The 25,041-nt window shown below is 41.9% G+C and overlaps 1 long non-coding RNA gene across 1 annotated transcript; it reads left to right on the top strand.

The window, feature by feature from the left end:
• Window positions 1-549: 549 nt before the first annotated feature.
• LOC135362897 (uncharacterized) lies at window positions 550-23,480 on the top strand. Its single transcript, XR_010408306.1, has 5 exons — window positions 550-696; window positions 6,811-6,937; window positions 13,107-13,203; window positions 20,768-20,862; window positions 23,412-23,480. It is a non-coding gene; the product is annotated as an uncharacterized LOC135362897 (long non-coding RNA).
• Window positions 23,481-25,041: the final 1,561 nt, after the last annotated feature.

Consider the following 25,041-nt stretch of genomic DNA (forward strand, 5'->3'; position numbering starts at 1 on the left):
GACATTTGCATTTATAAGGGAAAACTCCATTTGTAAGGGTGCCTCCCTCCATGCAGCGGAAAGAGGGAGAATGTGTCATCCCAGAAACTGACCAGTGGAGAAGCCATGGATCTCAATCTGGATCATGTGTGGAGTTTCAAAAATGATCATTGCTGGTGCCTGTCCCCCCTCTCCAATTCTGTCCATTGGTTTGGGTGAAAACAACAGTGTTGTGTTAATTAAGGGCTCCAGGTGATTCTAAGTGAGGCCAAGGTTAAGCACGAGGGCTTTGCAATATTTTATGAGTCGAGAGCAGTCTTTGGCTCTAAGAGAGGTAACAGGGTCTCTGCTACATGAGTCTGGGAGGGTCGGGTCCAAGCAGCACACGATTCCTATGCTGAAGGGGTTCCTATGCTGTAGCTGAATTTGTGAGCATCTGTGGGAGGGAAGTCCCAGAAAACAGAAGGAAAAGTCAGAGATTGGTCTCCAAGTAGGAGCTCATAGTTTCTGAATAGCTCCTGACACAAAGGACTAGGAAGTTGGGCCTTTTCTACATTTGCAAATCTGACCCACTGGCTAGCAGTTTGCAGGTGAAGAAGCTCTGTTGGTGACTTTAAAGGCATATTCTCCTGATGCAGCTGTGATTTCTCCACAAGTATCTTGCGAGAAAGAGAGCTAAAGGACCAGAAGAGGAAAAAAGAAATGGCCAGTTCTCAGGTAAGCCTTGCTTCCCAGGTCAGAGGCAGTGTCATCTTTTCCTTCTGAATTTTTGTGCATTTAGAAATTGCAAATGTTTATTCCTCTAGTTCTGACGTTTCTGCCTCATGAGTGTTTTCACCTACTTTTTAAAGATTTTTAAGTAATCTGTATACCCAATGTTGGGCTCAAACTCACAACCCCAAGATCAAGAATCGCATGCTCCACTGACTGAGCGAGCCAGGTGCCCCTTCACCTACTTTTTAAAACCTTTTAAAAAATAATACTCAAGGTTAGTCTTTAGAACACTTCTCTCATATTTCAGAGGCTTCTCTCCCTTCTCTCCAACCTGACTTCCAATAGGGTGACAACAATTGTCACTTTGAATTAATGTCCTGCAACCATTGAAAATACTCCCTTTGTGACAGTTCCACAAGGGAAGAAATGTGCACAAATAAGCAGAATGGTTGGATATTAGGCCCAGAATGACTCAAAGTTTTGGAAAAGAAAGAGTCTTGCTCTTCAGAATGTGAAAAAAAGATGCTCTATTTAAAATATGCTAGAAAGGGGCGCCTGGGTGGCTCAGTCGTTAAGCGTCTGCCTTCAGCTCAGGTCATGATCCCAGGGTCCTGGGATCGAGCCCCGCATCGGGCTCCCTGGTGGGCGGGAAGCCTGCTTCTCCCTCTCCCACTCCCCCTGCTTGTGTTCCCTCTCTCTCTGTGTCTCTCTGTCAAATAAATAAAATCTTAAAAAAAAAGAAATCTTAAAAAAAAAATAAAATATGCTAGACATTACAGGACATGGGAGCTATGTGTGGCTTGAAATTTACATAAATCCACTGTTTTCTCATAATTAGATTAATCTTCTGATTTATTTTTGTGGGCCACAAGGACACAGCAGTAATAATGTGTCCTGTGTGTCTCAGGCGCTGGTACTATTTTGCTTCCTTACAGCTGATGTTAATTTTGTTGACTTGGCTTGGTGCCCTCTGCCAGATTGCTCCTCTATAATGTTAATAATTTCCCTTTTATCATTCATGCGGATGTGAGATGGATTTACTGAAAGATGTGCAGAAGCCTTCACAATTAAATTGGAAATTCCTTTCTTATATGAATTCCACTGGATAATGAAGGCTCTCACTTTTGTGCACTGGAGATACTGACTGACTTCTGGGAACGGTGGTTCTGAGCCTATAAATTTCCATTTTACTCCACCCATGTCACAGACCTACTCTTCTCTTTGTATTTTCAGAAAAATAAAACAACATAATTAACACGTTCAAGTGTCTTAAAATTCTGAAACATAATGTAGCACAAATGACTGAAACAAAAACTGTCAAATACTGGACTCAGAAACTGGCTATTTTCTTTATATCATTCTGTGCCATTTGTCTTTATAGTGTGATTAAAAGAAGCATCATCTTCCACGAGTAGATACATAAATTTTATGTCATTGAAAATGTTCCTTAATTTAAATTGCCATGACATTTTCCCCACGGACCCTGAGATCATGTAATTACTTTTTTTTTCTTTTTAAAGATTTTATTTATTTATTTGAGAGAGAGAGAATGAGAGACAGCATGAGAGGGAGGAGGGTCAGAGGGAGAAGCAGACTCCCTGCTGAGCAGGGAGCCCGATGTGGGACTCGATCCGGGACTCCAGGATCATGACCTGAGCCGAAGGCAGTCGCTTAACCAACTGAGCCACCCAAGCGCCCTTTGTAATTACTTTTTAAATATATGGATGTGTACATAAAATGTAAAAGGGAGGCTGATTTTTTGTGGATCCCTTCTTGTTTCCAACACTCTTCTCAGGTTTGACACCGGCTATGAAACACTGCTTTAGAGTCTTCTCTGTACATTGACCTGTGTGTCATTTGAGATCACTCTAGGCTAGGTTAATAACCTGATCCCTTCCATGTACTAGCTGTTTGACAAAATATTTGCATAAAAGTAGAAGAATAATATGTTCGCTCTCTTAGATTATTATTATTTTGCATTAATTTATGAAAAAATTGCTAGAATGCTATCTAGTAACTAGAAATGCTCAAAAAGTATTGTTGCCATTCTTGCTATACTAGTAAACCTGTAAGTGCTATAAAACGCGTTCAGTTCCAAGTCCTCCAAGAATTCTTGCCTTTGAGTTCTACCTCTTTGTTATTCAAAAATGTATCCCTTGGCCCATAGGCTACTGCGTTATTAGAAACACAGACTAGGATCCCACCCCAGAACTCTTTTTTTTTTTTTCTAAGATTTTATTTATTTATTTGACAGAGAGAGACACAGCGAGAGAGGGAACACAAGCAGGGGAAGTGGGAGAGAGAGAAGCAGGCTTCCCGCTGAGCAGGGAGCAGGATGTGGGGCTCGATCCCAGGACCCCGGGATCATGACCTGAGCTGAAGGCAGACGCTTAACAACTGAGCCACCCAGGCGCCCCGACCACCCCAGAACTCTTGAACAGAATCTGCATTTTAGCAAGATCTCCAATGCACTATTGTGAAATTCTAACTCACATTAGAATTTGATACATATATTTGTAACCCACCAAAATGTTCCATCTAAGAAATAGACGCAATTTATACTGTATGATATAAACACAGTACTCAACAATGTGTATGCCTGTGTTCATGCCTTCATTTTACAACTTATCTTGGAGAAATACACAGTATTTATATTGGTTTTGTGGATCATATGCCATCCTCTTACCTCAGAGCTAGAGAATACATTCAAGCGTATTACCATGCTAAAAATCATCTTACTGCATAAAGCAAGAAACTCACTTAAGCCAGAACCAGTTCTAATACAACTAAATGAACATGAGTTCACTCCTTGCTGAGTATCAGATAGAAACTACACCAGGTGGGGTTGTCACACAAAGGAAACTTTGTATCAAATAAGGAGATCACAAGGAATAACTTCCAAAGCCTTGACTCCCCAAGCAAAGCTGAGTGGGTTCCTTTTATTTAGGGTTAGGATGAATGTTTAGAAACGGGGAGCCTTGTCATCTTATGTAGCACTGGGCATAAGGTCACACATGTGTCTTAAAGAAACAGGTCTACACATACTTTGTATGTTACATAAATGTGGCTTGTTCTCCTTTGGTGAAGATTCAGTGTTATAATGAAGTAAATAGAACTGCCGGTTACTCCTTGGTCCATCTGTGCAGGCAAGTAGGGGGTTAAGCTCCCATAAATCATCCCATATGGGCTGAGATTTTAATTTGTCCTTTGGGGCAGCTCTCATTCTGGTGAGAGCTATTGGTACTAACTTTAACCAATATTCCTGTTTCCTGGCACAACTTTGCCAGAGTCTATTTTAGGGTTCTGCTGGCCCATTCTGTCTTCCCAGAAGACTGAGTCTCCAGGCTGAGTGTAACCTCCACTTGATACTTCAGGCCTTGGCTACCTCAGATATGATTTTGGATATAAAAGCTGGCCCATTGTCACTCTGGACTGACCTTGGCAACTGAAACAGGAATTTTCTCCTTTTCCAAGGCCCTTGTTACTTTGTTAGTTCTTTCTGTCCTTCAGGGAAAGGCTTCAGTCCATCTAGTGAATGTATCTACAAATACCAAAAGGGATTCGACCCTTCCAGGGGCCACTGGCATTACAGTAAAGTCTGTTCACCAATCCTCCCCTGGCATTGCCCCCTGAATTTGAGTTGCTCTAGCTAGAGGGGTACCAGAGGTCTGGTTTGTACATTACTAGTCTACAGTAGGCGCATTGGTTCGTTATTTTCTCAATTTCCTTCACCACTGGGGTGCTCATAATCTTTAGTAGCCATAGGTATAAGGCTTCCTTACCATAATGGGATGAGTCAGGTGCATTCTTCAGGAGTCTACAAGCTGTCTCCTTGGTACCCAGTTTCTCAGGTTGTTATTCATCATCCATCCTCTGACTGTTGGGGACCACTGACAGCCCAATTTTACAGCCTCTTTTATCTCATTGTGGAAGTAGGAAGAAGTGCACTTATATAATGGTAGAGAAGAAGTTACTGGCAAATACGAAGTCTCCCCAGACCTGGGTATCCTTTTTATGGCTGCATTAGCCAAATTATTTTCCCCTGTTACCTCAGAATTGCCTTTTTGAGGCCTCTGCAATGAACTGCTGCCACTTCTTTAGGGGTATGTATGGCTTCTAGCAGGCTTTGGATTTCCTTGACATGTTGAATTTGTCCGTTTTTGTATTTAGGAGCCCTCTTTCCTGCCATACGGCTCCATGGGCATGAATTATGGAGAAGGCCTACTTATTTATTTTATTTTATTTTTTTATTTTTTTAAAGATTTTATTTATTTATTTGACACAGAGAGAGATAGCTAGCAGGAACACAAGCAGGGGGAGTGGGAGAGGGAGAAACAGGCTTCCTGCCAAGCAGGGAGCCTGATGTGGGACTCGATCCCAGGACACTGGGATCATGACCTGAGCCAAAGGCAGACCATTAATGACTGAGCCACCCAGGCACCAGTATTTATTTATTTTTTAGAAGATTTTATTTATTTATTTGAGAGCATGAGATTGCATGAGTGGGGGGAGTGGGAGAAGCTGGCTTCCTGCTGAGCAGGGAGCCCAATGCAGGGCTCGATCCCAGAACCCTGGGATCATGACCTGAGCTGAAGGCAGACGCTTAACCAACTGAGCCATCCAGGTGCTCCTAAACCTTTGTCTTTTAACCATTTACATAGAGCTCTGACCTGCTCCCAGTGCATGCTTCCAGTGATGGAAGCTGCTGCCTCCTTTGTCTTGGATTTTAAGTGAAGGAAGAGGTGCACAAGGGCCAAACAGCCAGGGTGATTTAAATTGGGAATAACAATAAACAGACCAAACAACCAGGTGGGATGGAGATTTCTTTCATTCTCCTAGACCTTAGACTAGTCTCTGTTAGATCACTCCAGTTTCATCAGGATGGAGCATCTAAGCCTCTGAATGGCTGGTCATGGGGTCTTCTTTCACTGGGGATGTCTAGACTCCACTCCAATGAGTATTTAATTCCCCCACAGTATCCTGTTATGTCAGCTTGTCCAGACTTGGTGAGACCACTCTAGTTTACCTCTGAAAGCTGTGGCACAGATCTGGTGTAACTTATACAACAGATGTCCTTCTAAGTAAAAATCATTAGGGTGGTCACTAGATTTCAGGTGAGATCAGAGGAGCAGGCTGGGAGTCACAAGCACCAGGAAGTAAGAGCTCCCATGAGGCACCTGGCTGGCTCAGTCAGTGGAACATGCGACTCTTGATCACAGGGTCATGAGTTTGAGCCGCCTGTTGGGTGTAGAGATTACTTAAAACGAAAAAAGTGAGAGTATCCCCCCCCACCTCCCACCATCCCCTCCAGGAATCTGCCCTTGTCCCAGTAGCTTGAATGGGTTAACCAGGGTGAGTTGCCAGTGTCCAACACTCCATCCATTGGAAACCAGGGAACCAGAGGGCGGAAACTCAGGACACCTGTCCCTCGGTAAGTGAACTAAGGTATAGAAACTCCACCAGGTGGAGTTGTCACACAAATGAAATTTTATTTGCAGCAAATAAGGAGATTACAGGGAATAACTTCCAAAGCCTTGACTCCCCAAGCAAGGGTGAATGGGTTCCTTTTATTTAGAGTTAGGATGAATATTTAGAAATGGGAGCCTTGTCATCATATGTAGAGGTGGGCATAGGTTGCACATGCGCCTTAAGTAAATAGTTCTATACATACTTTGTATATTATGTAAATGAGGCATGAGCAGAGATTTTAGTATTATAATGAGGTAAAAGTAAGTGTCAGTCACTCTGTGGGTCACTCTATGGTCCATCTGTGCAGGTGTGAGTCAGGGGTTAAACTCAAACTGTGCTGGGTGGTAGGGACCAGCATGAGCTCTTTGTCATGGCAGTTGTTACTACTTGCAGGGTAGTTTCTGTTTCCATCACAGGAGACTATGCACATGGGGTCTTTTGCCTGAAGAAAAAGATAAGGTGGAAAGAAGAGGTTAACTAAAATGTGGGACAAGGGTCAGTGGGTACAAAGCAGGTAAGCAGTGAAGGTCAGGTCTTGGGGTCTAGTTGGTGACATTAACCTCCTCTTTCATCTTAGGGACTGTGAACTCTGTGAGAACTCTGTGAACTCTGTCAATGGCCACTTGGTCACTGTGGTATTTATTGCAGGGACTGCTGACATTCAGGGATGTGGCCATAGAATTCTCTCAGGAGGAGTGGGGATGCCTGAACCTCGTTCAGCGGGAATTGTACAGGGATGTGATGTTAGAGAACTACGGACACCTCCTCTTCCTGGGTGAGAATAACTCCTTCCAGATTTCCCAAAACACACTCAGGGTTTTCTTCCTTCCATTGTAGACTGTCTCTTGGAAGATTCCTCTTTGCATGACTGGAATTCAGATCCAGGCAGAAAGGGAAATAAGTAGGAGTTTGTAGATGTACAGAAAAATCTTCATGATGTTTGCTTTTCAGCTTTAGCTTCCCCTTCCTTAAAGGGGTAACATCATCACTTGTGTAGATTAGTGGCAATTCTAAACATTGAGTGGCATAAAATGATATTGCCTACATCTTAAACTCCCTATTTCTACTCTTTATCGTAGCAGTAGTACTTGGAAGTGGAGGTCAGGATGTGAACATTGGAAATCCCTCCTGCATGTTCTTCTTCTTCTTTTTTAAGATTTTATTTATTTATTTGACAGAGAGAGGGAGTGAGTGAGAGAGGGAACACAAGCAGGGGAGTGGGAGAGGGAGAAGCAGGCTCCCCACTGAGCAGGAAGCCCAAAGGGGGGTTCGATCCCAGGACTCTGGGAGCATGATCTGAGCCGAAGGCAGACGCTTAACCGACTGAGCCACCGGGGGCCCCCCTTCTGCATGTTCTAAAGGGGCTGTTGGGCAACAGCTTTTGGGAAATCATTTTCTAGAATTCTATAATGTCCTCTCTTCTCTACTGAGCTCAGTTGTGGATTGAAAGTTAGAATCTCCAACAATACTCATTTTCCTTTTTTTCTAATAAACCGATCTTGTGTCAAAGCCAGATCTGTATCCTTCCATCCAGGTAGGTGGGAATGAATTAAGCAGATGATGGAGGTGAGGCCCAAAGTTCCAGGAAGAAGCCAGACCTGAAAATGTGATTTGGGGAGCTCTGCTTCTACAGAAATGATTGTGAGAAGCCTAAGTTCATTTCTCTTCATCTCACAGAGGGTCATCTGTCCAACACTATTGTGCTCTTATATCCTCCAAGAATTCTCCTTCAGCTCCAGAGATCTCTATCACATCCTCAGTGCATAACAACAACAACAACAACAAAAACAACAACTTCCCTTGGACTGTGAGGGCCTCAGTGATCTGTTTGCTCTTCAGTCCTTAGTACCTGTGAACATCTGTGCACATAGAGGAACTCTATTAAGCTATCTCTTAAGTTTAATTTGTTGGAAGTGCGTGAGAAAAGTGGTGCAGTCAATGAGATTTGGTGCAGAAATTCCAGAAACATTGGGGACAGAAGTGATGTGTTGTCTGCTTTATTATTTCCAAACCTCTGGCAGTTTCAAACATGACCCCATAAAATTCAGACTCAGTAATTTCATCATAGCACTGAGAACTTCCCTAAAATGAGAAAATGTAATTATTTTACTTCAAAATGTCTTTTTTTGTTATGCACTATCATTTGAAATTTCACTTATATGCTCAAATCCACAATGATAAAATAGTTAATGTATCTATTTACCTCCTAGAATTTTTTTAAAAGATTTTATTTTTTTTTTAAATAATCCCTACACTGAACATGGGGCTCAAAGTTACAGCCCTGAGATCAAGAGTCGCATGCTCTACTAACCGAGCCAGCCAGGCGCCCAACCTCATAGAATTCTTAAATGAGTGCTATAGAGGAAGTTAGAACATTGTCCACCATATAGTACAGTCTCTGTTACCTTATTTCTGTATAACTTATGTCATTTTATAATTGTCTTGTTTTGTACAAAAATTCCTGGGACTGTCCTGAATATTCTCATTTTTTGATTGGATCTATGTGAAATTTGTGTGTGCCTTTAGATTCAAAAGTTCTGATATGACAGAACTTGAATGCACGCATGTTTTATAAGAAGCTAGATAATAGGGGCGCCTGGGTGGCTCAGTTCGTTAAGCGACTGCCTTTGGCTCAGGTCATGATCCTGGAGTCCCTGGATCGAGTCCCGCATTGGGCTCCCTGCTCAGCAGGGAGTCTGCTTCTCCTTCTGACCCTCCCCCCTCTCATGCTCTCTCTCTATCTCATTCTCTTTCTCAAATAAATAAATAAAATCTTAAAAAAAAAAAAAAAAAGCTGGATAATAGGGGCACCTGGGTGGCTCAGTCGTTAAGCGTCTGCCTTCAGCTCAGGTCATGATCCCAGGGTCCTGGGACGGAGCCCCGCATCAGGCTCCCTGCTCAGTGGGAAGCCTGCTTTTCCCTCTCCCACTCCCCCTGCTTGTGTTCCCTCTCTCGCTGTCTCACTCTCTCTGTTGAAAAATAAGTAAAATCTTAAAAAAAAAAAAAAAGTTAGATAATAGTTGGCATGCATATTCATTAAAATATTTGGTTCCTAGGGGTGCCTGGCTGGCTAACCTGGTAGAGTATGTGACTCTTGATCTCAGGATCATGAGTTCGAGCCCCACGTTGGATATAGAGATTACTTAAAAATTAAAAAAATATTTGGTTCATAAATTTAAATTTACATTAGTCAAAATGTTATTAGGTTTTTGATCCACTTCCCTCAATGTGTATCTGTATCATGGTATAACTTAATCCCAAATATTTATTTTATATATTAGTGATGTTCACCATATTATACAGCTTTCATTTGTTCCTTTATTTAGAAATACAGGATTTTTTTTCTTCTACAGGTTGGCTTATAGCCTTTACATTTAGTGTAAGAGTAGGAATGATCTATTAACACCATAATAAGCGTCTATTGTGCCTTTTAAATTTTCATTCATTGAACTTTTCATGTGAGCTTTTCATGATTGATTATAAAGCATTTCCTGTGAAAAGTTCCTTCCATACAGTACATACCCATGATTCAAACTGCTTACGCTTCATGAATTCACAGTCATGGTTAATATTTATAGTTATAATAGAAACTGTTTTTAATAGTACATCTATGTTGTATTAAGAATTTGGGTTGTTAAATTTTCTCTTGTGTTCCAGTACTATCACTATGTGTTGTTTTGGTAGGATCCCCAATATTGATTAATTTAGGTTGTTACCTGTATATTATGATTTTGGATCGTAATTTTCAACTCTAACTTTAAAGATAATGTAAGGCTTGATTCAAATGTGTATCATCTATATGTATATTACAAACAAAATTATCTGCTTTTGTCTATAAAAATATTACCTGGTGTGTTCATGACTTCTTGTTTATTTCTATTCTTGGTTAATGGTCAGTGGTTGCTTTATTCTGTCTAGATGAGTAGTCATGAAAATGAAGACTGTTTCATCATCTGTTCTCTTTTAGGTATTTTAACAAATTTAATTGTGGTTAAAAATAACACATGGCAAAATTTACCGTCAAACCATTGTTAGATGGGCAGGTTAGTGTTGTTAAGTATATTCACATTACTGTGTAAACTATCTCTGGAATTTTTTCTTTTTGCAAAAGTGAAACTTAAGATCTCTTAACCACCATTTTTTCCCTCTACTGTAAGTCCCTGGCACATACCACTATAATTTCCTTTGAGTTTGACTGTCTTAGATTACTCACAAAAGTGGAGTCCTATTGTATCTGTTGTTGTGACTCCTTTATTTCATTTAACGTACTGTCCCCAAGGCTTATCTAAGTTATATCAAGTCACAAAATCTGTTCCTTTTGGAATACTGAAAAGTGTTCCATGATATGTATATGCTACATTTTATTTATTTATTCATCTGTGCGTGGGCATTTGTGTGGGTTCTTCCTTTATTATTGGTTTTTGTGAATACAACTGCAATGGACATGGATGTGCAAATATCAATTTCAGATCTTCCTTTGAATTCTTTTGTATATAAACCTGGAAGTGGGATGGCTGGATCATAGGATAATTTTATTTGTAATGTTTTGAGGAAATTGCATAGTGTTTTTCATAGAAGTTCCACCATTTTATATTTCCTCCAGCTATTGTTATGGTACCACCCAGGAGAAGAGGGAAGTTAATGCTCAAAAGTCCTGAACTCCTTGATTGCTTGCAAGCGAAGATTTTTAAGGAGAAAATTGGGGGCAAGGGCCAAGACAGAGCAGAGACTGGACTCAGGCTCTCTCAGTGCTGACTGTGAAATCCAGCATTCTTTGGCTGCCTCCATAAAGGCGGGGTGGGGGACTGGTGTGGCGGGGAGGGAAGCCAAAACTCTATGCCTCCTAAGTAGGTTATGTTGAAGGAATTTAGAGGAAGTATGCTAACTATGAACACTAATGAAGGTTGGACCAAACCAGGTTGTGCCACGAGGGACCACAGTGCTGAAATTTCTCTGACTCTTTCCCTCATTCTAATCCCAGAAATCATGCCCAGGAGTGGAGATTTAATATGTTAATTAGACAAGCAGTATGTAAAAAAGCATGATGATCTTTAAGCATGCAGGTGCTAATAAATCCCTGCCACTCTATGCTTAGACAGCACTCTTTTCCCACCTAAGTTTCTTTTTAAAAATTCTCCCTGACCTCTCCTCGGGGAGTCAGCCTGACGACACTTTCTTTTGTGCTCTCTCCCTCATGCTGGAGCATAAGCCCCAGTAAAGCCTTGCCTGAAACTCCTGTTTGGCCTCTTGTCAAATTCTATTGTTCAGAGAGCCCAAGGGCACGGTTTGGTTCGGTATCACTAAGAAGATGGATGCTGTTCCTTGGAGACCCATGAGGCCGTGTTAGCAGATGTTCCTTGATAACTTCTTTTTTTTTTTAAAGATTTTATTTATTTATTTGAGAGAGAGAGAATGAGAGGGAGCACATGAGAGGGGGGAGGGTCAGAGGGAGAAGCAGACTCCCTGCCAAGCAGGGAGCCCGATGCGGGACTCGATCCCGGGACTCCAGGATCATGACCTGAGTCCTTGATAGCTTCTGGTGCTACCTCACCTAGTACCCCGGAGGTGTATTCTATCTCAAAAGACTTTGAATCCGAAAAATATCTTTCTTCTTTATCGTAGAGGTTTTATTAGGTGCATCTGGTAGTTATATCTGTAGGGTAGTGCTGATTACTTGTAAATTAGTGGCTTACATTCCTATCTCTTGAGCCTAGGCTCTATGTTCCTTATCTGGTACAGCTGTGCCAGGGGACATTCTTCCATCTGAACTGACAAGACCAATGCCGGCTTCATTAGATATATTTTGTGTTGATACTTTCAAGGAGCAAGAATTTCTGTCCCCTAGCTGGGGGACAGAAGGTCCTTCGAGCTAGACTAAGAACAAAACTGACATGAGACAGATGAAGAGGAGAAAAATCAAATTTAATGTCATAAGTATAAGGAAACCTACAGACATGGAAATCCCAAAGTCAGTCCAGCCAAATGAAGTATATATGGCATCCTGGACTAAGAATGGTCTGGTACTTTGAAGATAGGAATGTTTTTGCAAAGCAATAAGAAGAGCAGATGTTTGGTAATTAGATGTTTGACCTGGCACACAGATGGGTTACCTAGATAAAATTTATCTCCGATAATAGCCCTTATTCTGGGAAAGACCCCTAATGTAGATCCTTCTACATAGTTAAGAGGGGCCAAAGTTTCTCTTGGGCCTACAGGATGTCAGTTGCCTTTAACTCAAAAAACACTTTATGCCAAAGTGTCCCATCTGGGGACAGCCTGCCCTTGGCCCCTATGGAACATTGCTTTAAGGTAGTCTCTGTATATAGACCTGTGTGTCATGTTACATAAACTCTAGGTCAGACGACCTTGATTAAAACCTCATTTCTTCCATTTACTGGATGTTTGACAGAAGACTCTCATAAAAGAGGAAGAATAGTATATTTGAGGGGCACTTGGGTGGCTCAGTTGTTAAGCGTCTGCCTTCGGCTCTGGTCATGATCCCAGGGTCCTGGGATCAAGCCCTGCATCAGGCTCCCTGCTCAGCGGGGAGCCTGCTTCTCCCTCCCCCACTCCCCCTGCTTGTGTTCCCTCTCTCGCTGTGTCTCTCTCTGTCAAATAAATAAATAAAATCTTTAAAAAAAATGTTTGATCTCATAAATTATTTTTGTGGGTTTTTTTTGCATTAACTTATGAAAAACTGTTATAATGCTATCTAGTGACTAGTAAATGTTTAAAAATGATTGTTGTTTGCCATTCTTGGTGTTCTAGTAAAACCTGTAATTGCCCTAAAAACTGTTCCATTCAAGCTCATCAAATAACAGTATATTGGGAAATCATTTTCTAGAATTCTACAATCTCCTCTTTTTTTACTGAGGACAATCAATACTGGACTCCAAATTAGAGAATCTCCAGCAAAACTCATATTCCTTTTTTTAAATAAACAGGTCTTGCTACATCTAAGCCAGACCTGCTTACCCTTTTTGGAACAGAAGAAAAAGTCCTGGGATGCGAAGTGAAGGAAGACAGTCGCTGTACAACCAGGTAGGTGGAAATGAATGAAGCAGATGACACGTGAGTTCCAAAGGTCAAGGAGGAAGCCAAAACTTAAAATGTGGTTTGGGAAGCTCTGCTTGAATGGAAATAATTTTCCAGAATCTTCAGTACATTTCCCTTGCTATCACAGAGGGACAATCCTATCTAACACTCCCCATGTTCCTACATCCTCAAGGTTCTCCTTCTGCCCCCCTGGTCTTCCATCATATTCACAGGGAGGGCCAAAGACCCTTCCATAGCCTGTGAGGGCCTGTGTGATCTGTCTGCTTTTCTATGACTTTTGGGGACCTACGGAAATCTGTGCATATTTCTGAGGAACTCTATGCTAAGCCATTTTTTAAGTTCTATTTTTGCATCACGACAGACGTCAGTTGTTACCGTATTTCTTTTTTTTTTTTAAGATTTTATTTTTATTTATTTGACAGAGACACAGCGTGTTACCGTATTTCTTAAAACCTATGATTTTCTAGTTTTGTCTTATTTATATGAAGTTCCTATATGTGTCCTATATGTTTTCAATTTGTGATTAGTTTTCTGTGAAATTCAGCTGCGATTTTAGATTCTAAAGTTCTGATAGAACATGCTTAAATATACATGTGTTTTATAAGAAGTTAGATAATTAGTAAAAATCCCCATGTTAAAAGTTTTTTCGGGGCGCCTGGGTGGCTCAGTCGGTTAAGCGACTGCCTTTGGCTCAGGTCATGATCCTGGAGTCCCGGGATCGAGTCCCGCATCGGGCTCCCTGCTCAGCAGGAGGCCTGCTTCTCCCTCTCCCTCTGCCTGCCACACCCCCTGCTTGGGCTCGCTCTCTCTGTATGTCAAATAAATAAAATCTTTAAATAAAAAAAAAAAAGAATATGTTTGTGACATGAGTGTGGAGCAAAATAAAAACCTATGGGATTGAGGTCTGGCTGATTTAGAACCTCCAGTCCCAGAAGTCACTCTCTCTAGCACACAAAGCTGAGAGTCTTCAAAGTCCAGTGAAAACTGATGTGATGTGGGCCAGGAGCCCAAGGTCAAGAAAAGAATTATTGAGATATCGTCAGTGCAAAATCTGTTTTTTTGTTGTTTAAGAAGGCTCTGCGCCTGGGCACCTGGGTGGCTCAGTTGGTTAAGCGACTGCCTTCGGCTCAGGTCATGATCCTGGAGTCCCGGGATCGAGCCCCGCATCGGGCTCCCTGCTCGGCGGGGAGTCTGCTTCTCCCTCTGACCCTCCCCCCTCTCATGCTCTCTGTCTCCCATTCTCTCTCAGATAAATAAAAAAATAAAATTAAATTAAAAAAAAAAAGGTTTTTTCATAAATATAAATGCAATCAGCATTTGCAACCACTTTCCTCAAAATGTATCTGAAATGTGGCATAATTAATACCTAAATGTTTATATACCAGTGATATGCAGGATATTTTACAACTCATGGTGTTTATTCAGAAATGTTTTGTTGTTTCTAAAGGATGAACTGCAGCCTTTGCATTCTGTGTAAAACTGGGAGTATTAATAACAAATTTCTCAATGTTATTTAAATGCTTATTCATAAAGTTTTTATTTGGGCATTTTATGATTGATTGTAATGAATTTTCTGAGCAATTTTACTGCCATATAACACTGACTGGTGCTTTAAATACTTTTCATGGGTGCACAATCCCAGTTTAAAATTATAATTACATAGAAGCATCATTTTAAGAGTGTACATTTTGGGGCGCCTGGGTGGCTCAGTCGTTAAGCGTCTGCCTTCGGCTCAGGTCATGATCCCAGGGTCCTGGGATCGAGCCCTGCATCCCTGCTCAGCGGGAAGCCTGCTTCTCCCTCTCCCGCTCCCCCTGCTTGTGTTCCCTCTCTCGCTGTGTCTCTCTGTCAAAAAAAAAAAAAAAAAAAAAAAAATTAAGAGTGTATGTTTTATTCGGAATTTTGGGGGTTAATTTTTTTCCTAGTCTTGTTTTACAATTCCATAACACTGCTTCCTTTTGTATGATAGTTTCCACAATATTAATTTACTGTGTTTTTGTTTTATCTATGTTTTATGTTTTTGGATAACAATTTTCAACTCAGTACATTTGAAGACAGTGTAGGATTTTTTTTTTTTTTTAAATTTTATTTATTTATTTGAGACAGAGAGAATGAGAGACAGAGAGCATGAGAGGGAGGAGGGTCAGAGGGAGAAGCAGACTCCCTGCCGAGCAGGGAGCCCGATGCGGGACTCGATCCCGGGACTCCAGGATCATGACCCGAGCCGAAGGCAGTCGCTTAACCAACTGAGCCACCCAGGCGCCCCGACAGTGTAGGATTTAATTCAAATAGGAATCAGCCATGTATCAATTACCAATAAAATTATGTGTACATTTGTCTTATAAATATTATCCATATATTCTTTGTTCATGACTTTGGTACCCAGATGGGAGTCTCTCCAGGTTCCTCGTGCTGTGGTAAAGAACACTGAGCAAGTGTAGAGATGCAAACAGATAGAAACTGATTGTTTCCATGGCATCTGGTCATTAGAAAAACATGAAGAGTCATGATCCCTACACCCGGGAACCTTTAATCTAGAGCAATGGGTATATGGTTGAATTCAGGATTGTAGGGTCAGTGCAAGGAAGCAGTAATATACAGGGGACTTTGCTTCAGTTGGGACAGTTCCCTTTCTGTGTTGTGTGTTTCTGCTTCACCCTGATGGGTCATCCATGAACCAAAGCACTTTTATTAGCAGTAGTAGTAGCATTTATTTTACATTCTTGTTAAGAATAAAAGATTCCTGGGGCGCCTGGGCGGCTCAGTTGGTTGGGCATCCGACTTGGTTTCAGCTCAGGTCGTGATCTCAGAGTCATGGGATCGAGCCCTGCATCGGGCCCTGTGCTCAGTGTGGGGTCTGCTGGAGATTCTCTCTCCCTCTCCCTCCCCGCCCCCCACTTGTGCAAACTCACTCACTCTCTCTCTTCCTCTCAAATAAATACATAAATCTTAAAAAAAAAAAAAAAGTTTCTAACATAATTGTTCCAGAAATTCTAAATGTTTGTGTTAAGTTGATTTTTATTTTATTTTATGAAGTAGACAGGAAAGTGACTAAATAGATTAAAATAATATGAACTCTCAGAGTTAAATTTCTGTTGGGCAGGCTTTGGAATGACAAAGCTGGAATTATCCCAGAGGCTAGGAGATCAGAGCCTATAGCGAGCTCTCCCATAGCCCAGATCAGATCAAATCCCCTTCTGAGGCTGTGTCCAGGTCTGGCCTGGCTCTGGAGCTCCTCCCTTCCCAGGACAGATTAGAGGAGATCAGATTCTGAGTGGCTGCTCCTTTCATCTCTCCAGGGCTGGTGCTCACGACTCCTGAAACCCAGAAGCAGATAAATAGCGGAAAAGGATTATATATATTAGTGTCTTAATTTCTCTTTTTCCCGTTAAATCTTGTGTTTCAGGAGCCTTTTGCCCATAATCCTGTTTTCCATTCCTGTAGATTTAGCTGTTGCTCAAGTTACAAAATATAAATATATGTATACATTATGATATGATTATAACAATCTAGCTAATTAGTATGTCCATCACCTTATATAGTTAGGATTTTTAATTTTTAATTAATTTTTGTTGAGAACATCTAAGATATACTCTCTTAGCAAATTTCAAATATAATAGACCTATCTGTATTCTCCATGCTGTACTTTAGATCTCCAGAATGTATTCATCCTGAAGAGCTGAATCTTTGTACCATTTGACCAACATCTCTCACTTCACCCACAGACAGCTCATGGCAGTCACAATTGTACTCTGCTTTTATGATGAGTTCCACTTTATTAGATTCCAGATATAATGAGATAATACAGTAATTGCTCTTGTGTATTGGCTTATTCCACATAGCATAACTTCTTCTAGGCTCATCCACATTGTCCCAAATGGAAGGATGTCCTTTTTTTTTAAGGCTGAATTTTATATATACATATAATCTCACATTTTCTTTAACCATTTCTCCTAGAAAGCAGGGAAACAAGGAGATGCCACTTTGCATTTTCTAGAATGGCTAAATTTGAAAACAAAACAAAACAAAACAAAATTGGTAACACCAAATTTTAGTAAAAATGTAGGGATTAAAATGATCACATATTGCGGATGGAAGTGTACAAAGTACATCCAGTTAGGAAAACTCTTATTTATGAACTCAAACATTTTTCTATCCTATTAAAAAATGTAATCATGGGGTGCCTGGGTGGCCCAGTTGGTTGGGCATCTGCCTTCAGCTCAGGTCAGGATCTCCAGGTCCTGGGATGGAGCCCTGAGTCAGGCTCCTTGTTCAGGGAGCCTGCTTCTCCCTTTCACCCTGTCTGCTGTTCCCCCTGCTTGTGCTCGAGTGCGCTCTCTATCTCTAGCTATCTCTCTCTATCAAAATCTTTAAAAAAATAAAAATTAAAAAATGTAATCACAACAATGAAAACTTTCCGAACTTCTAATCTACCCTTTCTTTCTGTATTCTTCCATTCATATTTATTTAGTTCTTACTGTATACAAGCTGGGTTTTTTTTAATCCAATAGGGAAACTGAGGACAAGGCAGATAGGTAGGGCCCAGTATCTACATCCTCATAGTTATTATAGGACACCTAGTGCCCAGCTCGCAGGGTATTATGCGAATGAAATTATATGTGTGAAGTTCCCAACACGGTGCACCATAACTTCCTTGTGAACAGAAAATTAATGCTCAATCAACATTGCAGTAATTGCAGTAATCAATGTATAGATGTTCTTTTCCAAAAAGAGACTTACTCAGATATTAGTGCATTCACTAGCCTTTCTGTAATCTTTAAAGTGCTATGAAAGCATATAGTCCCTCAGGATGGTGATTGTAGTCTCTGCTGGGAACCGACAGTAAACTCACAACAGTGAAAAGTAAACTCTTTCCTGGGAACTCCCCAGGAGTTGTTTGTGTTGACGTAGATGGTGGGTGTGGGGGGCTCAGGTGCGCTGTGCCTGCATTCTCTAGTGTCGCCACTAAACGAGGGTCCCCAGGAACAGCATCAGCACTAACAAGTACTTGGGAAAGATGCCAATTCTCAGACCCCATTCCCAACCTGCAGAATCACCATTTCTTCTGTGGGACCTGGAACACCGAATGATTTCTGTGCACAATGAAATGTGAAACACATCATCGTTTATCAGCCTGGGTTTACAGTAAAGATCCCAGGGTGAGTTTTAAGAACCACCATCACCTGGGCCCTCTGCCAGAGTCTGTCTATTGGTCAGGGTGAGAACATCAGTGCTGCTTTAACTATGTGCCCCAGGTGATTCTTAGTAGGTCAGGGTGAAGCACAAGGATTCACAGATATATTTGTGAGAGCTGCTTTCAGTTGAAGAGAAGGTATCAGAGTGTTCGGCCTTCCCTTGGAAGGGGCAGGTCAGTGCAGCCCCCGTTCCCTGTGGCAGGATTTGTGGCTGTCTGTGGGAGGGGAGGACATCTGAAACCGGGAAGGAGGAACACACACAAGTGTCCCCGTAGGAGCTCCTTTTTTCTGAATCTTTCCCGTGACAAAGCAAAGGAGAGGGTGGCCTTTTGTGCATTTCAAGATCCTTCTGCCTCTGAGGTGATGTGAGTGAAGAGGCCATGCTAAGATCTTTAAAGGCTTACAGGTGGGATTTCTCTATATAATCTCACCTGAGAAAGAAACCTGTAACAGAAGGGAGAGGAAGAAATGGCTGCTTCTCAGGTAAATCTTGTCTTGATTTAGCTCAGGGGCTGTGTCCTCATTTCTTACTGAAATGTATAGTTAGAAGGTGTAAAAATTGACTTCTCTACCTCTGGGGTTCTTGCCTAGGAAATTTGTTGTTTATAATAGTAAGTTCTTTAGATATTCTTTTGGTTTTTTTTTTTTAAGATTTTATTTGGGGTGCCTGGGTGGCTCAGTCGTTAAGCGTCTGCCTTTGGCTCAGGTCATGATCCCAGCGTCCTGGGATAGAGCCCCATATCGGGCTCCCTGCTCAGCGGGAAGCCTGCTTCTCCCTCTCCCACTCCTCCTGCTTGTGTTCCCGCTCTCCCTCTTCCCAAATAAAGATTTTATTTATTTGACAGAAAAGAGAGAGAGAGCGAGAGAGCGTGAGCGCAAGCAGGGGGAGCAACAGAGGGTGAGGGAGAAGCAGGCTCCCAGCTGAGCAGGGAGCCTAACACGGGGCTCAATCCCAGGACCCTGGGATCATGACCTGAGCTGAAGGCAGATACTTAACTGACTGAGCCACCCAGGTGCCCCTAGATATTAGTCTTTTATATCCTGGGGCCATCTCTCCATTCTCTTGAACAAGGTTTTCTATATAGTCTGAAGAATTCCTACCATGAATTCAAGACCTGTAACTATTGAAAATATTCCCTCTGTGATGGATCAACATGGGGATGTGTTGGTACCCAAGATTCTCACTGGAGATGGGTTGGGTTTGGGGACTCCAGTGAAGGAGGGGTGTATATATAATATTTAGGTTCTGTCTTGGTATGGCCTGAGTCTATGGAAACTAGATTGAGGAAAGGTCAACAAGGTGGCTATTGGGCCCCCAGAATAACTCAACATTCTGAAAAAGAAAGCCTTGCTGTCTAGATTGCTTCAAAGAAAGACTTACTATTTAAAATACATTAAAGACTATAGGATATGGGAGCTATGTGTCACTTGAAATGTGCATAAAACTGTTTTCTCATGATTAGAATCCTATTATGAATTAATATTTTGCAAACAATATTATAGCAGTGATGAGTCCTTGTATGTGCATCAGGCAGCTGATATCAATTTGTCTCATTACAGCTGTTAATTTTGTTGACTTGGTTGAGGGTCTCTCTGCCAGATTCCCCCTCTATAAAGTTAGTATTGTTCCCATTATCATTAATAAGAATCTGGAAGGGATTTACTGAAAGGTGTGCATAAACCATCATATTTAATGTGGAAACTCCCATCTTCTAGTTTCTCTTTCTAGTAGTTTGCTTTGGAAAATGAAGTCCCTCATATTTGATTTGTGGAGATCCTGGCTTTTGTAAGCAAAGGTTCTAAATTAGTCCTTGGTCCAGTAAGGTTCCATTTTATTACCCTTAATGTCACACACATTTTCTTCTTTCTTTGCTTTTATTTTCAGCAAAAGGAAACAAGCATTGTATAATTTCTGTATGTTCAAATATCTTAAATTCTATAGTGTAACTCAGCACAAATGATAAATGAAATCATTCTAAGGAATTAACTAGGCATTTGTTGGTGTAAAGAAGGAAATGTTAAGATGAAACCTCATGAATCTTCCCCTTTTCTGAAGTTACCTCTAACCATCACTCTAGGGTAGTGATAATTCATTAAATGGCATAGAATATTGTTGCCCACACCTTAAAATTAATATCTGTTCCTTATTTTTGATTCAGTAGTTCTTGAAAGTGGAGTTAAGGAACTGAAATTGAAAATGCCTAAGTATTCTGAAGAGGCCATCAGGAAACAGCATTTGGAGAAATAATTTTCTACAACTTTCTGTAATGTGCTCTTTTCTCTACTGTGCATAGTGCTGGATTTGAAATTGAAGATTTTCCAGCAAGAGTCATGTTTCTTTTCCTTATGAACAGGTCTTGCTGTTTCTAGCCTGAATCTGGTCACCTTGTTTGGAAGAGGAAAGAGCCCTAGGACATAAAGAGGAAGGAGGCAGTAGTCATACACCCAGGTAAGTGTATTGGAATTTTTGATGTGTGGACTTTCAATGGACACCCCAATAATGGAAGACAGGATGCTACCTGTTACTTTGGAAGTTTTGTTTTAACAAGAAAGGTGAAGCTGACTCACCAAATTGTAAGTCATCTGCTCACCTTTATCTCAGTATGAGCCTCAGAAAAGTGGGGATGCCAATTCAGGACCCCCCAGGAGGTGGACCTGCCACGAACTCTGTTCTTGGAGCTGTTCTGAAAAGGGAAGATCAGGGACTGCTACTGGCGCTGTGGAGGGCAGTTTTGTGGTTGCAGGTCATTTTTTTTTTTTTAAGGATTTTATTTGACAGAGAGAGACACAGTGAGAGAGGGAACACAAGCAGGGGGAGTGGGAGAGGGAGAAGCAGGCTTCCCGTGGAGCAGGGAGCCCGATGCAGGGCTCGATCCCAGGACCCTGGGATCATGACTTGAGCCGAAGGCAGACGCTTAACGCCTGAGCCACCCAGGCGCCCTGGCAGTTTTGTGGTCGGAGGACATTTTTGATAAATCTGAACTGACAATTCTCTATTAGGCTCTGCAAGCCCCATTTTGACACAGGGATGTATCTGATGCAAATCCTGGGCAGCTGAGCTCTGTGCCCACAATGTTAGGCCTGAAGTATGAAACAGGAATCCGGGGTCATCAGAAGGTCCACTGGGAGATGGGACTGATGGGTGCCTTATGCATTTATATTGCACAGGGTGACCTGGGTGGCCAGTCCCTGATCCCCATCTGCTTTGAGGTCCCCTGCATTGTAGGAGGTGCGGAATTATTGTCCTTGAGGGGTTCACCCGTGTTCTCTGTGTGCATGTGTGAAGTTTTGGCAATAGGAAGGCAGAAACGGGAGAGGGCATCAAAAACTCTTAAGTATGATAACAACCTTGGTCAAAGGGAGGACTGGTCCGTCCATAGACTCTGGTTCTAGCTTGCCTGAACTGGGAATTCAGGTGTGTGGGCTTGGTTAAGATGGGATTCAGGGCTGGTGTTCTGGGGACCTGGGCTGGTGAAGGGAGGAACACATGACTGTGGGTTTGGCTTTGAGAACGGCAGTGTCCTCTATGTGCCAGAAGTCCTCTTTGCGCATGTGCAACACTTGGTGGAACACGATCTGCTCAGGCGCTGGGGCGAGCCATTACCAAGAGTGAAGTCCAAGCAAGTGAGGGCAGAGTTATGTCGGTGTGTTGTGTGCATGTGCAAAAGTGGGTGGAGAGGGGCAGGGGAAGGCCTTACTCTGAGTCTTGTTTCCACTTTCCAAGTGGGCAAGATGTTCAGGCCAGATGATAAGTGTTCAAAATGAAAGGTGGTGGTGGTAGAAGATGAACTGATGATGTACATTCAGATTTTTTTTTTTTAAGATTTTATTTATTTATTTGAGACAGAGAGAATGAGAGAGAGCACGAGAGGGAAGAGGGCAGAGGGAGAGACAGACCCCCTGCCAAGCAGGGAGCCCGATGTGGGACTCGATCCCGGGACTCCAGGATCATGACCTGAGCCGAAGGCAGTCCCTTAACCAACTGAGCCACCCAGGCGCCCCATGTACATTCAGATTTTTAAGGATTAATTTGGCCAGTTAATCTGTCTATCCAAATGGTTAGGCATGGTCCACCTATAGGAGATAGCGGTAAGGTTTTTCCAGAGAGGAAAAACAAAAAGCGAAGACCGTGTCTGATCGGATATACCTTAGGCAGTTGCCTTATTTTTGGAAGGCCTAGTTGACTGTCATTGTTCTTAAGTTCATTTTCTTCCATTCCAGTGCAGTGACTGTGGAATAAGTTGCGGTTTGTTTATAGAGGTTACCAAGGCATTAGAGCCACCTGAGTCTAATGGCTTCCCTGTTAAATTTCTTTAACACTGGGGCGCCTGGGTGGCTCAATCAGTTAAGCATCCGCCTTTGGCTCAGGTCATGATCCCAGGAGCCCCGCGTCGGGCTCTCTGCTTGGTGGGGAGTGTGCCTCTCCCTCTCCATCTGCTTCTCTCCCAACTCGCACTCTCACTCACACTTCCAAATAAAATCTTAAAAAAAAAAAAAAAAATTTATCTAACAGTGGAAACACAATTGGTAGGATATTATACGTTTTTAAATCCATTTGCGGGGCACCTGGGTGGCTCAGTCAGTTAAGTATCTGCCTTCGGCTCAGGTCATGATCTCAGGGTCGTGGGATCGAGTCCCGCATCGGGCTCTCTGCTCTGCGGAGAGCCTGTTTCTCCCTCTCCCTCTGCTGCTCCCTCTGCTCTTCTCTCTCTCTGTCAAATAAATAAATAAAATCTTAAAAAAAAAATCCATTTGCAAGGGTAGTTTAGCAATTGTCCACCCATTGTAAGAATGCACAGTCATGAAGGTGCAACAATCTCATGTCCCAGAACTACCCAGTTAAGTCACATGTGTATAAATCAGAGAGCCACATTTCATGAGGTGTGTAATAGGAGACAGATAACGTTCAACTATGTAATTGTATAAATAAGAGTGTTTCAACAAGGGTGTTATATTTATAATTACCGTGGGATATGATGTGTTTTTGTGTTGCTATAGATCCATTTCTACTGGTGTGAAAATGCCACCTTCATGCAGCATTGATTAAGGAAAGCAATTTGATTGACAGTAAGTTTGATATGATAATAATGTAAACATTGAACCAAGAACAAAATGTTTTCATGTCTGTGGGTGTTATACTCTGAAATTGCATAAGAGGGAGGAACCACCTCAACCTGACAAACTGTTATGTCTGAAGATCAAACTATTACTGATTGGGGGTAATTAATGGGAATTTTTACTTTAAATATTTTATAAGTTTATACTTTTTTAATTTTTAGTTTACAATTAATGATATGCCCGTGTGTAGTTGTTTTCTATCACTACTATAACCAATTGCAGGTATTTAAGAGCCAACAAAAACATGACTTTGTTGTTTATATGTCTGAATTTCAGTGGGTTTGGCTGGGATTTCTCGTTAGTTAGGGCTTTATAAGGCTAAAATTAATGTTTCATGAGGCATTGGATCTTCTCAGGAATCTCTGGGTCACCTGTCACTTCCAGGACCATTCAGTTGTCAGTAGAATCCACTTCCTTCTTATGGTTGCCATGTGACCCCCTACATGGTCACACCTTGTGCATGGTATCCCCAAAGAAGAGAGAAATCATTGACTCTCATTGTTTACTCAAAATTTGGTCCTTTACTGTATATTTAATTGAAAGGATTTCTGGGTATTTTATGTAAGTAAGGTTATTGTCTCATGGGCTAAAATTAGAAACCGTTGACAATTATGAATCAAGTGCAAATCAGAATTAATGAGTAGGAGAATGAATTAATGACCTCCAGTTGAACCCCTGCAACTTCGGTCACCCCCAGTTCCACCTCTCTCTATCCCCCACTGTGACCTCAATATCTCCACCCTTCTGACCTTTAGATATCCACAAGACCTCAATCTTTCCCTGCAAATGACCCTTCCAGTCTTCTTCCTTGCTCTTCTAAGTCCATCAGGTGCATTTTAGACTTCTATACCAATAAACTCCTTTTCGCCTGATCTCAGAGGCCTCAGCCCAAACTTCCTCCCCTTCTGTTGTCCTCAAATATTCCATCCTCCATTATTTCATCCTTCTCCACTGCCATTTATCTTCCCCCATTCCATGACTTCAGCCCATTTATTGTGTCCTTTATGTCCACTGCCATCATTTATCAGGAATCCTTAGTTTCCTCATGACCCCACTCCCTAAGTCTTTCTCATGGGCCCTTTCACTTACTGATGCCTGCTATTATTGCAGGTCTGATGATCCCCCTCCACCCACGTTAACTACCTGTGTCCATTATGTTCCCAAGGCCTCAGCTTTTCTTCCTATCCTTTATCTCTGGTTAGAGCACTGAATACCCCCTGGACTCCATTCACAAGCAACTATCCCCCTTCCATCCCTATATTCTTTAACCCTTCATAGGCAATAAGGTTTGCATGCTCTTTACCCAATCTTGCCTCTTAATTCCCTTTTGCCAATTAATTCCTCATCCATTATCCCCTTCCTTCCCATGATTTCCTTCACCCTTTTATCCCCATCACACACACAAAACAGTGTGTGATGATGAAGGCAGAGACTGAGAGCTGCATCTACTAGCTGAGGAGGGCCAAGGATAGCTGACAGTCCCCAGAAGGTAGAGGGAAGACTCAATTCT

This window comes from Mirounga angustirostris, unplaced genomic scaffold (assembly GCF_029215605.1).
Source record: "Mirounga angustirostris isolate CCGP_5_RB_7025 unplaced genomic scaffold, mMirAng1.0.hap1 SCAF_16, whole genome shotgun sequence".
Lineage (NCBI taxonomy): Eukaryota > Metazoa > Chordata > Mammalia > Carnivora > Phocidae > Mirounga > Mirounga angustirostris.